This window comes from Mustela nigripes, chromosome 12 (genome assembly GCF_022355385.1).
Source record: "Mustela nigripes isolate SB6536 chromosome 12, MUSNIG.SB6536, whole genome shotgun sequence".
Classification (NCBI taxonomy): domain Eukaryota; kingdom Metazoa; phylum Chordata; class Mammalia; order Carnivora; family Mustelidae; genus Mustela; species Mustela nigripes.
The window spans coordinates 109,043,094-109,056,639 of NC_081568.1; the positions used below are offsets into that span (position 1 = coordinate 109,043,094).

Genomic DNA, 13,546 nt, shown 5'->3' on the forward strand with positions numbered 1-13,546 from the left:
ATGGTGCTGGAAAAACTTGATATTCACATGTAAATAAAAAAGCTTCAAACTAAAATCTTCTGCACAGCAGAACAATCAACAAAATGAAAAGGCAATATACTGAAAGGGAGGTAATATTTGCAAATCATATATCTGATATAAGGTTAATATCCAAAAAATATAAGGAACTCATAAAACTGAATAGCAAAAGAAAAAGAAGAAGAAAAAACAAAAAACCCTAAAATAATCCATTTTAAAAATGGGCAAAGAACCTGGGAGTAACATTTTTCTGAACATAATATTCATTTGGACAACAGGTACATGAAGACTTGTTCAATATTGCCAGTTAGAAAATCAAAACCACAATGAGATACCACCTCACATGAAAGAGATATTTTCAAAAGACAAGAGATAACAAATGCTGTTGAGGATGTGGAGAAAAGGAAACTCATGGTTGGACTGTGAACTGGTAAAGTCATAATGAACAACAGTATCAAGGTTCTTCAAAATATTAAAAATAGAACCACTAGGGTGCCTGCGTGGCTCAGTCTATTAAGCGTCTGCCTTTGGCTCAGGTCCTGGAATCGAGACCCACATTGGGCTCCCTGCTTGGCAGTAAACCTGCTTCGCCCTCTCCTACTCCCCCTGCTTGAGTTTCCTGTCTCTCTGTGTCTCTCTCTGTCAAATAAATAAATAAATAAATCTTCAAATAAATAAATAAAATCACTATGTGCTCCAGCAACCCCACTTCTAGGTTTATAAGCAAAGGAAAAGAAGACCTCAAAGAGATGTCTGTACCCCAATTTTCACTGCAGCATTATTTACAATAGCCAATACATGGAAACAACTTCAGTGTTCATCAACAGATAAATGGATAAAGAAAAAGTGGTGTGCAGTGGAATACTATTTAGCCAAGAAAAAAGAAGAAAACTGTGCCATTTTGTGACAACATCAATAGTCCTGAAGGGAATTACATTCAGTGAAATAAGTCAGACAAACATTGTACAATCTCACTTATATGTGGAATCTAAACAAACTCTTAGAAAAATCTATTTTGATTAATGCTGCAATGATTGTGGAAGCACAGTTATCACTTGAGATCTTGAGTTCAATTATTTGAATATATATTGAGAAGTAGGATTGCTGAATCATACAGTAGTTCTATCTTTGGAGGAATCTCCACCCTTTTTCATAATGGCTGCAACATTTTACATCCCCACCAACAGTGTAAAAATGTTCCAGTTTCTCTGCATACTCACTGACACTTATTTTCTCTTCTTTTGATAGTGGCCATACTATCTCATTGTGTTTTTTTTTAATATTTTATTTTTATTCATTTGACAGAGAGAGATCACAAGCAGGCAGAGAGACAGGCAGAGGGAGAGGAGGAAGCAGGCTCCCCGCTGAGCAGAGAGCCCGAGGCGGGACTCGATCCCAGGACTCTGAAATCATGACCTGAGCTGAAGGCAGCGGCTTAACCCACTGAGCCACCCAGGCGCCCCTCTCATTGTGGTTTTGATTTGTATTTCTCTTGTAACTAATGATATTGAGCATCTTTTCATATGCTTATTGGTTACTTGTATATATTCTTTGAATTATCTGTTCTAGTTCTTGTTCATTCTTCAATTGGGTTATTTTTATTTTTGTTGTTGAGTTGTATGAGCACGTTATATATTCTGGAGTTTAACATAATTTGACATTATTTTTTCCTATATTGCAGGTTGTCTTTTCAAGCTATTAATTTGTTTTGTTTGTTACACAGTAGTTTTTAAGTTTGATTTATTCCCAGTTGTCTATTTTTTGTTTTGTGACCTTAGCTTTTGGGGTCCTATCCTATAAAACACAACTGAATCCTATACCCTGAAGTTTTTTCCCTATATTTTCCTTTAACAATTTCATAATTTTTGGTCTTATGTTTGTCTTTAATCTGTTTTGGGTTAATTTTTATATGTTGTGTAAGGTAAAAGTCTGATTTCATTTTTTTGCCTGTAGGTATATAGTTTCCCATCACTCCTTGCTAAAGACACTTCCCTACCCCATTAGGTAGTCTTAACACCCTTGTCAAAAATCATTTGAGATATATATACAAGAGTGTATTTCTGCACTCTCTATTCCATTGTCTTATATGTCTATCTTTCTGATGGTACAATACCATCTTAATTACTGTTGTTTTGTAGCATTTTTGAAATCAAAGCGTGAGGATCCAAATTTTTTCTTCTTTTTTAGGGTTATTTCAGTTATACATACAAATTTTAGGGTGAATTTTTCTATTTCTGAAAAAAGATCATTGAAATTTTGATAGAGATTTGATAGAAATTTGATAGAGATTGTATTAAATTTGTAGATCACATTGGGTAGCATCGATAATTGAACAATATTGAGTTCCAATCCATGAACATAGAATCGTTACATTTATTTGTGTCTCCTTTGATTTCTTTTTAGCAATGATTTTCAGTATTCAGTTTTATACAATTTTTGCCTCTGGATTAAATTTATTTCTAAATACTTTATTCTTTTTAGTGATATTGTAAATAAAATTGTTTTCTCAATTTCTTTTTCAGATAAGTCATTGTTAGTTTGTAGAAGCAGAACTGATTTTTTAAATTTTGTATCCTACAACCAAACTGAAATTTCTCATTAGTTTTAACAGCTGTGGGTTCTTAAGGGTTTCTATATATAAGATCTTGTCTTCTTCATGATTGTTTACTTCTTCCTTCCCAATTTGGACTTTATTATTATTATTATTATTATTTTGTTTACTTATTCCAGCTGGTTTTTGTACTGCTGTGTTTAACAGAGATAGAGACAGTAGAGATCCTTGTTTATTAACTCCTGCTTCTGATCTTACAGGAAAAGCTTTCAGTCTTTCACCATTGGATGTGAGAACTTATGAGCTTTTCATATATCCCTTTTATTATTATTATTATTATTGTTATTGTTATTTTTTTAAAGACTTTATTTATTTACTTGACAGAGAGAGATCACAGGTAGGCAGAGAGGCTGGCAGAGAGAGAGAGAGAGAGAGGGAAGCAGGCTCCCTGCTGAGCAGAGAGCCCGATGCGGGACTCGATCCCAGGACCCTGAGATCATGACCTGAGCCGAAGGGAGCGGCTTAACCCACTGAGCCACCCAGGCGCCCCCCTTTTATTATTTTGAGGTAGTTTTCTTTTATTCCTACTTTGTTGAAAGTTTTTTTTTATCATGAAATAATGTTGAATTTTATCAAGTGATGTCACTTTATCCTTCAATTCTGTTAACATGCTGTATAACATTGATTTATTTTGTATGTTAAATCATCCTTGAGAACATTTTACTACTGTAATAGTGTGATTTCTTAACTGATACTATATCTAAATCTTAGCCTAAATCCTGTTTCTGATGAAACAGTTGATGCCTGACCTTGGCTAGATTTTGATGACTAAGAAATCACTGAACTTGTGGGTGTTTGTTCAGAGGTAAAATAAATGCACAATACACGAGAACAAATATAAAATACTAGTTGAGAATGTGAACTCATACTCCATGAGTTCAAATCTTACCTCTTCTCTGTACTAGTATTTTGAGATTGTGTAGATTATTTAGCATTTTTGTGCCTCAGTTACCTCAGCTATAAAATGTAAACACCAATAGTAGCTATCTCATACAGCCACGATAAGAATATATATAATTTTAAAATTGGACTTTGCATGCAATTTTATTGCTGAAATTGGTGTTGATTTTTAAAATAAATATTTTCCTTTTAGAATAATTTTAGATTTTTAACACAATTATGATGATAGTACAGAGAATCCCCACATACTCATCTAGATCCCCTATTATTAGGATCTTATAATAGTGTTGTACATTTGTCACAACTGAATGAACTAATGAATTAATATTGTTATATTTTTATTAATTAAACTTTTTTTTTAACCTTAGACTCCTTAATGTTTATTCAATGTCCTCATTCTTTTCCAAAATCCCATTCAGGTTATAATATTATATTTAGTCATCAGGTCTTCTTAGGCTACTCTTGGCTGTGACAATTTCTCAGACTTCATTTATTTTTTTTTTTCATCATTTTGACAGTTTTGAGAAATAGTGGTGAGATATTTTTTAGAATAGCCCTCAATTTAGAATTGTCTGGTATTTTTTCTCCTGATTAGCCTCAAGATATAGGTTTGTAGGAAAAGATCATGGAGTTAAAGTGCTATTTTCATTACATTGTATCAAGGGTACATACAGATTCTGAAGATGATTTATCAGTGTTGCCATTAACTTTGACCACTTGTCTGGGTAGTATTTGTCAGATCTCTCCATGGTGAAGTTACTGTTTCCCCCTTTTTTCTATGTTGTACATTCTGAGGTCAAGAAAGAAGTCACTTGAGGTCACTCTGTGCCACAGCTCACACTTAAGAAGTAGAGTTGTATTCTGTCTCTTTGGAGACATTATCTACATCAATCATTTGAGATAATTCTGCATGGGACATTGCCTTTTCTTCCATTTATTTATTCAATAATTTGTTTATATCAGTATGGACTCAGAGATATTTATTTTTTACTTTGAGTTATAAACCACTACTACTTTATTGCTCAAATCGTTCCAGCTTTGGCCAGTGAGAACTATTTAGTTGGCTACTGTATTCCTTTCAGATACCAACCCGCCAACACTGTGAGGTTTTGTCTTGTTTTATAGTACTTTTTTCTTTCTGTGATTATAAGGTACTCGGTCTCCTTTTGTATGTAAAGGAATCAGCCACTTCTTTAAGGAGCTCAGGCGCCTTTCACTGGAAAACAGTATTAGAAACCAAGATCCAGATACTAGGAATTCTTGTTGCTGTTGGGCCCAGGATAGATTTGTTTGACATAACTCTTGTTTACAAAACTCACAAGCTTTCCTTATTCAAATAAGAATTTCAATTCAATAAGTACTAACAGCACAGAATTTAGAATTGTGTGTAAGAAAATTAGTATCTTACGCTGTTATCAATATGAGCATTACATACATTTTTCACATGCTTTCTGTTTCTATTGCATTCAACAGAAAAATAATAATTTTTGAAAGGTAGCATAACAGAGTGCTTATACATGGACCCTGATGCCAGAATTCAAATATTATCATTTGGTAATGCTGACAATAGCTTTATTCATATTTGTACTTAAAAAAAATTTAGAAAAATGTTTATTACTTTATAAATACTTGAAAGTGGCTATACTCTTTTGATTTTTTGTTCTTGTATCTACAACTTATAAATTTCAAAAACATACTCCATCTTAAAAGAATATATTACATAAGTAACAAATTATTAAACATTTAGCTTGTCCCAGCAAAATAGCTGTTTAAAATAGTTACTATTCCTTTAAACTAATAATATGATAATTTACCAATATGATATTTAATCATATACTTATCAATATGATAAATATTACCAAATAATATTTAGAGATAAACAATATTTAAAAGTCCCTTCTGGAGTTATCTTGTTTCCCTAGAAATATATTTGTTATCTTTCTTAAATATAATTTGATCACATATTAAAGTATTGACCAACCTCATAAGTAATTGGAGTGTAGATATTCTTGTCAGTCCCTTTTTAAGATATATATATATATTTCCTCTTTCTATGATGCATTTCAAAAAGACTGACTTTTAATACTATCAACAATTAAATGAAAGAAAATTTAAGACAACTACTACTTCCAATAGCTCAAGTTTAAACCCATATTTTGATTCTTTATATACCTATTTTCTGACAAAGTATGCATCTTAGCAAAGAAAATAAACATTTGAAAATATTCTTAAATTGAACAATTTTTGAAATGTATCTTTAATTGCTGTTGTGTTTTGTATTGTCACGTGTCTTTTTAGTACTGCTATAAAGATAGCAACAATCTGGACGCCTGGGTGGCTCAGTTGGTTAAGCAGCTGCCTTCGGCTCAGGTCATGGTCCCAGCGTCCTGGGATCGAGTCCCACATCGGGCTCCTTGCTCCGCAGGGAGCCTGCTTCTCCCTCTGATTCTGCCTTCCACTCTGTCTGCGTATGTTCGCTCTCGCTCGCTCTCTCTCTGACAAATAAATAAATAAAATCTTTAAAAAAAAAATAGCAACAATCGAATCAACCAGCTTACAATTAAGAAAATACTTAAGTTTACAAATATTTGCCTCAATTACCAAATCACTGGTTTTGGTATTTTTAGATACCTCTTCAAATATTATGTATAGGCGAACACCTTTACATCTGTAATCTCTTTGACAATTAAGCAACTTAAAAACTAAGGGTTTTTGTTTTTTTTCTTACTATGAGGAAAACGAAGTTGAAACACCTGCAAAAAATGGTCTAAATTATAATTATACATGTATTATTGGTTTAACTTCTGAAAATATGTTTTAAAGCTATTTGCAGATGAAAGGTGTCAGTGTAATTCTAAACATCAGGCTGCCTCTTATTGCATCTGGAATCAAGATAGAAAGATCTGGGCAGGTTAATGGCGGTAACTTTATTCTAACGCCCTCATGTATTCTCCTTTACAAATGAACAAATATTCAATCCAATGATACCAATACCTCAAATAAAAATTTGGGATAAAAATATATGTTTATAAAAAATAAAAATTTTTTTTTAAAAATTGGGAATATCAACTGAGGCAGTGTGCACTTGAAAATGAAGTAAACAGTTATTACAGCAAGGGAAAAATACTTACTATATACATACATATGTACATATATATAATGCATGCATATACACATTCTTATAAACACACATACATACAGAATAATAAATATTCTAGAGAAGGAGTTGAAAAACTTTTTCTGTTAAGGGCCAGACACTAAATATTTTATGTTTTGTGAGCCCTGAAGTCTGTTGTTTCTATTCAATTCTGCCATTATTGTCCAAAATCAGCTATAAATAACATATGAACACATAAACAAATGGGCATGGATCTGTTCTAATAAAACCTCACTTAGGGAAATTAAAATGTGAACTTTGTATACTTCCCATGTCTCAGCAAATATTATTTTTAATGTTTTTCGATCATTAAAAAATATGGAAACTATTCAGAGCTCATGGCCTAACAAAAATAGGCAAAAGACTGGTTTTGGTCCTCATACCCTAGTTTGCCAACCTCTGGTTTGCTGTGACTGCTGCAGGGTAGATTTTATTGCAATGGAAAGAGGAAAAAGAGGACTTATACATCACTGTTTATGCTGTTCCCAATTATAATCATTTATTTTGCTCCTTTTCTTATATTTAATATGTCTCAATAAAAATGACCAAGAATTTCACCAATGTCATTATTTTTCATTTTGTTCTCTTTGGGAAAGCAGTTAATTCTCTCTGAGATGCAGTCTTTTTCTATGTGGTAAAAAAACAACTATCACAGAGTTATTATGAGGATAACAGAAGCAGCTAAACACCAACCAGCATATAATGGAGGTTCAAGAATTTTAAAAAATGATGGCTATCCTTGAGGTTCACATTGTTATTGACATTATGCAATTATATTTTATGATATGTAGAAATCAATTCTTTATATTCCATAATTATTCCATAATTTTCCTATGATGGAACTAGCCATTGCTCATGACAAAAATATACATTTCTCCATCCTTTTATTGTGGAGCTCTAGTAATAAGGTAGACTTTTATAAAACATAACTTTTTATAATATAAAATAATTTTTCGGTAACTCTAAATCAACGAATAAAGAACTGATACAATTCCTAGAACGTACTTTTTTAGTTACTATACAAACCAATTTCCCTTCATAATCAATAATCCTTAAAACATATATTAGCAAATAAATCTAGTAGTATAAAAAAGGGCATAAAATATCCTTATAAGTAGCATTTATCATAGGAATGCAAGGCTGGCTTAATACTGAAAAAGTGAACACTGTAATACTGTATATTAATTTGAAGAAAAAACACACTATTTTTCATAATAGATTGAGAAATAAAAACAACTAACAAAAGAAAATTAACAGAAGTCATCACCCATTTATAGTAAGAATCTAGAATATTCAAAAAACTAATATACAGGAGGGTTTTTATCTAATAAATAGAACCTATGAAAATCTATCTTTCTGCGCTTCACTTGTCTGTGAACTGGCTTTTCATTATATGCATATAGTGTTTGCTTTTGACCCACCAGAACTAAATAATTCATTCTTTAGGTGTCCAAATTTTAAATGCCCAGGAAAATATGGTTGAACCACTGCAGGTTAGGAAGCTACTCATGTAGTGGCTGCACTGTCAGACTTACCAAGTCTGCTTGCACTCAACATTTGCTGAAGAGTAGATTTTCTGATGAGAATTGAATCCATCTCCTATACTACTGAAAGCTAAAGTAATATTAATGATTAAGTGTCAAAAAACTCTTCTCTCTCAGAGGCAATGATAAAAAAAGATTTCATGTAGGATATGGATCTCTTGAATAATAAAAATTTAATCAATATCAAAGTCCCACTCCTAGGTTTCTCTTCTACTTAGGTTGGCATAGATACTAGATTTTTTTCCAAAGCAGCCTTAACTGCAAGTATGAAAATGATAACCCATTTCCCACCATTGGTAAAGGTTATAAAAATAGTCACTTTGGAATTAATAATATATTTAACCATATTCAATAACTTCTGTGTGGAAGAGTGGATATTTGTGACTAGGATCAGTGAAAAAGAATACAATTATACTTCGTACCTATGGAGGCACTCTCTCAGAAACAGACATTCCTTTTCCCAGTAATACTTTGCAAATTTTTTTATTTTTATTAACATTATATATTGCTTAATTACAGGGTAATTATAGAAAAAGTGGCTAAGTTAGTTACATTCATCTGCTTGAACACAACAAAATGGTATCATTTCAGAAAGGTAAGGATTAGCTCAAAATTTTTAATAAGTAGTTCAGAAAGATAAATATTAGCTCATAAAAAAGTAAAAATAAAATATAGTTTATGTTTGGCAGAAAGCTTTAAATTCCATTACTCATGAATTCAAAATAGCAGAGAAAATACATACAGAAAGAAAATGTCTAATTGAAACATCAATTTCATTTTTCTGTTCTGAAAATTATTTTCTTCCAACTTTTTAAGATATATAGTGATTTTTTCCATTACAACTAAAACAAATACAAATATATATATATGCAGAAGAAATACATTCAAAATTTTATAGCATTTAGTTTTCTTTCATCATTTTGAGTTGCCAATGATTACATATAAAAGATATATTTATGGGGCGCCTGGATGGCTCAGTTGGTTAAGCATCCAATTCTTGATTTTGGCTCAGGTCATATCTCAGGGTCATGGGATTAAGCACTGCATTGGGCTCTAGGCTTAGCTCAGAGCCTGCTTGAGATTCTCTCCCTCTTCCTCCACCCGTTCCCCCCATGCCTACTTTCTCTCTCTTTAAAAATCTTTAAAGAAAAAAAGATGTATTTATTTTAGATGAACTAGTTACATAATCTAGCTTAATTCATTATCTTAAAAAAAAAGATTTTATTTATTTATTTGACAAAGAGAAAGTGAACAAGCAGGGGGAACAGCTGGCAGAGGGAGAAGCAGGCTCCACAATGAGCAAGGAGCCAGATCCCAGCACCCTGGGATCATGATCTGACCCAAAGGCAGCTCAGTAATTGACAGAACCACCAGGGCATCCCTAAATCACTAGTTCTAAAAGCTATAGGTTATCATTAAGATATTTCAAATTATATGATTTAGAATAACCTATGTATTAGAAAAAATTTCATAAATGTAAAAATGTTTATATTCTACAAAATGTGAACAGTAGTTGTAGGAAGGAAGTAAAAGTTCATGTATATTCAATTTATTAAGTATTGTTTCAGAATGACTTTGGGCAAGATGTTTGATGCCTTTTCCAGTCTTCTCCCTACCTCTTCCCCTACCCCCTTCCTTCTTTTCTGTTTTGATTTGTTATCAGCAAATTAGCCCCAGAAACAAATGGAAAAAAATTTTTAAACTGCACAAATTTCTTTATTACCTTTACATCTCTGACTCATTTGCATGGAATCTCTGGAAATTATTTTTAAAATATATATGGGTTTGGCCTTAGAAATAGTAATACTGGCACCTGTTTAGAGTATGATTTGGTTTTTAAAACTACTACTTCAATTACTTAGGTTTTTTGTTAAAAAGGGGGCCATAAGGTGTTCAGTTTATTCACAAAGCACACTGAGAGGGCATGGTATGTCCTTCATTAGCAACTCTGTGTCTTTGAAAATAATTCACTATCTTTAGAGCACTCCTGCTCTCTCTCTCTCTCTCTCTCTTTTTTTTGGAAAGGCAATTTTAATGTAATAAACAGATTTAGTAAACATGCCAAGTCTTTTTTGTTGTTAATGAAGACATGATACATTTAGAAATGTATTAAAAAGAAAACAAACAGAAAACAAACAAAAAACAATCAAGGCAAAAAAAAAAAAAATTCCTAGAAAGAAGTTTCACAAGAAATACACCAGCCCAGGTACTATCTCTCTCTCAAACAGAAGTGGCTTTTGCACATTTAGCAACTCCCTCCAACACACAAAAGCACTGCCATTTGCCTTGCAAGCTGAACATAAAACACATGCTTAGTTACTGAACTTGAACACTGAGTGGAGATAGTGTAGAGAATATTTTAAAAGGTTACTTTCATACCCACCTGGTCCCATTTAATATACTTGTTGGAAGATCCAGTTTGTGCATATTCCACAGGTTAACTCAACAATAAACCACATATTGTCCCATTATTTTTTTAATAGCAGTTCTTGTAGTTCAAGCAAACTATTAAGATTACAAAGAGCTCTCTTGAAAGAAATTCTCAGATAAAAATACATTTGGGAGAAACCCTGAAAGTTAAACAAACCTGGTTCTTTTTCACTAAAATGGTGGAATTAAGGCAGAATGTCTATTCTGAAGTGCAGCTCCATTTGTTTCCCCATGAAAAAAGGCCAAATGTTTTTGAACTGATATAATTTAAACATTAAGCCAATCAAAAATAAAACATACACCTTAATATTCCATAAAACTTGAGAAATGTCAGGGCTTACAGAATGAGAAATAGAATTCTGATTTTTTTTTTAAATGGAAACTGTAACATGTTTTAAGGGAAAACAAAACAAAACAAACCAGAACTCTGAATATGGATAGCACTACACAGACTCTGTGCATAGAAGACCACACAAGAATGAATCACACATCAGTAATATCTTCATGAGAGTAATTGGCTGGGGACTTATACTTCCAACAACAGAGCTCCTCAGTCAAAAAATGTGTTAGAAGCATGTAATGTCAACAAGGACCAAAACAAAACAAACAAACAAAAAAACAGAGCTAAGAGATGAGGGGAAACGGAGGAAAAGCAGTATGCATGGGTTTATTATAGATATGGTATTCAGCAGCAAAAATACAGTATGTTCCACAGAGTCCCCCAAATGGGGCAAAACCTGTCTTCCACTACTAAACAGGGGAAAGATTAAGATAGTTGAACAAATTCATTTGTAACTATAACATCCCCCTTTTTTGAATGACAAGCATGTTCAATCTAATGATGTGTGTTAAGAAAACGATGTGAATACATACAAATAAAGGAAAATAAAAATAAAAGGCTAAATTATGAACTTTAATAACTAGAAAAACCATCTATTTTAAAGCCAAGTAAGTGTGATCCTGATCATTTCTATGTATGACATAAACCACAGAAACAATGGCCAAGAAAAAAGTCTTCATTTGGTTCAGTACCTAGGATTGATATTGTCTTAGGGAAAACAATGATAATTCAATGAATGTGTCACACACATGACCAAAAAGTCCCCTTTTGGTTTCAAACGAATTTAAACCACAGTCTTTCTTGACTAATTTTTCTCCTGTGTCAAGCAAACCTTCTATGTGCAAGACCAGTTTAAATGCCTCCTGCTCTTCAAACACTAGATATGACCATACAGGAACATTCTATATGATGCAAAGTGCCTTAAGAGAGGGATTCTGTAGTATCAGTGATATAACCAATCTGAGGATACTTGGGTGCTCTTAAACACTGAGGGGAGCCAGTCAGGCAATGGTGTTTTGTTTCTTGGCAGGTGTTTCCTCCAACAACTGCATAATGAGTTCACACAGGAGTTTGCAGAACATTGTCTAACTGCCCCCCTGTGAGATGCAGAAAATCAAATGTGTGGTAGGTGGAGAAGGCACACTCTCAGTGCCCAAAACCCTATCAGCGTCCAGTGCTGAACACGGGCAAGTTTCAGCAGAGAAAATGTAAGGAGCTGGTTCACCTTGACATTCTTTCACCTCTGATGGTTGGGTTTCTCACCTCAAGGAAACAAAGCCAGTATAAAGAGTCTGGCTGCAGCTACTTTGAGTTGATAAGTTGTATGATAGCTTCAATTCCATCTGCTACTTCTGCCATGTTTTCATGCTTGTTTGTTCCTTCCCAGACAATAATGACCTTGGGTTTAATATTCCCCAGTTCTCCATCCTTCAGTCTGCATGAAACTAGTCTTGTTGCATCTCCTCCAATTCTAAAATTTCTTATATGAAGTGGGGATAAAAGCTCTTGCCATACTTCATATTGGTGCATCAACTGTACCATGGAGTTCCCCCACAAACAGTACATCGGATTCACTGTCTTTATAGTCCAGGACAAATCTGTTATGCTGAGACATCTACCACCTGTCTTCTCTTTGAATATATTCTACTGCATGTGGAATAGCTACTGGGTTTGAGCCTCCTTGGTTCGTTACACACTCAAGCAGAGGGTCCATGTGGGCCCCAAGCAGTTGAAGCATCTGTGGGTGACAATCTGTACCTCACTCAGTCCCAGCAGCCCCACTCCAGTGTGTCCCTCCTTGGACCTTAGCACCAGCGGCAGCTGCTCCTCCTCCTCTCTCAACCGTGACAGCAAGGGCAGCTTTTCTTGGACCTCTTCTGCAAATAGGCTGCATTAAATACTTTAAGTTTGCTTTTTTCCTAAGAGCCAGTAGAGTGTTAGTGGGTGTGTTGTAGAGGATAGATCTAATGACTAAGACTCAATTACTTCACCTGACTTACAGAGATAAGTATGAGTATTTAGCCAGGGTGCATAGAGGAGTACAGAGAATTGATCCATCCCTAGTAATTATGTTTTACAGGAAAAAGAAACCAACCATATATTATAAAAAGAAAATGTCTCAGTACATAGTTAAACACCAATTTTACCTTTCTCATTCTAACCCAGGCTGTATATCTTCTAACCAGTCTAAGAAATTCTCTAGAAAGAATTCATTAGAGTTACTTCACTAACCAGAAACGCACAATTTGAGTGACGTATTTTGTGGTAGGTCCATAAAGACCAAACAAACAAATAAAAATAATAAGCTCATATACCATCTACCAGAAGAGACAGACATGTGAAGACCTTGCAATAAGTGCAATTAATGCTGTGAAGGAAAGTGACAACATAAGCAGAGGAAACAAATCAAGGAATAGAGGTGCACAAATATGATTCTTTTTTTTTTTCCAGATTCTTTCTCAAGAAAACCATGAGGTTTTGACACATTTTGAATATAAGGAAGAAACTGCAACTGAAATCTGGAGGGGCAGTTTGCTGCCAGAGTG

At 33.5% G+C, this 13,546-nt stretch overlaps 1 pseudogene; it reads right to left on the minus strand.

Moving 5' to 3' along the window:
* Positions 1-12,302: 12,302 nt before the first annotated feature.
* LOC132028134 (platelet-activating factor acetylhydrolase IB subunit alpha2-like) lies at positions 12,303-12,714 on the minus strand (annotated as a pseudogene).
* Between the last annotated feature and the right edge of the window lie 832 nt (positions 12,715-13,546).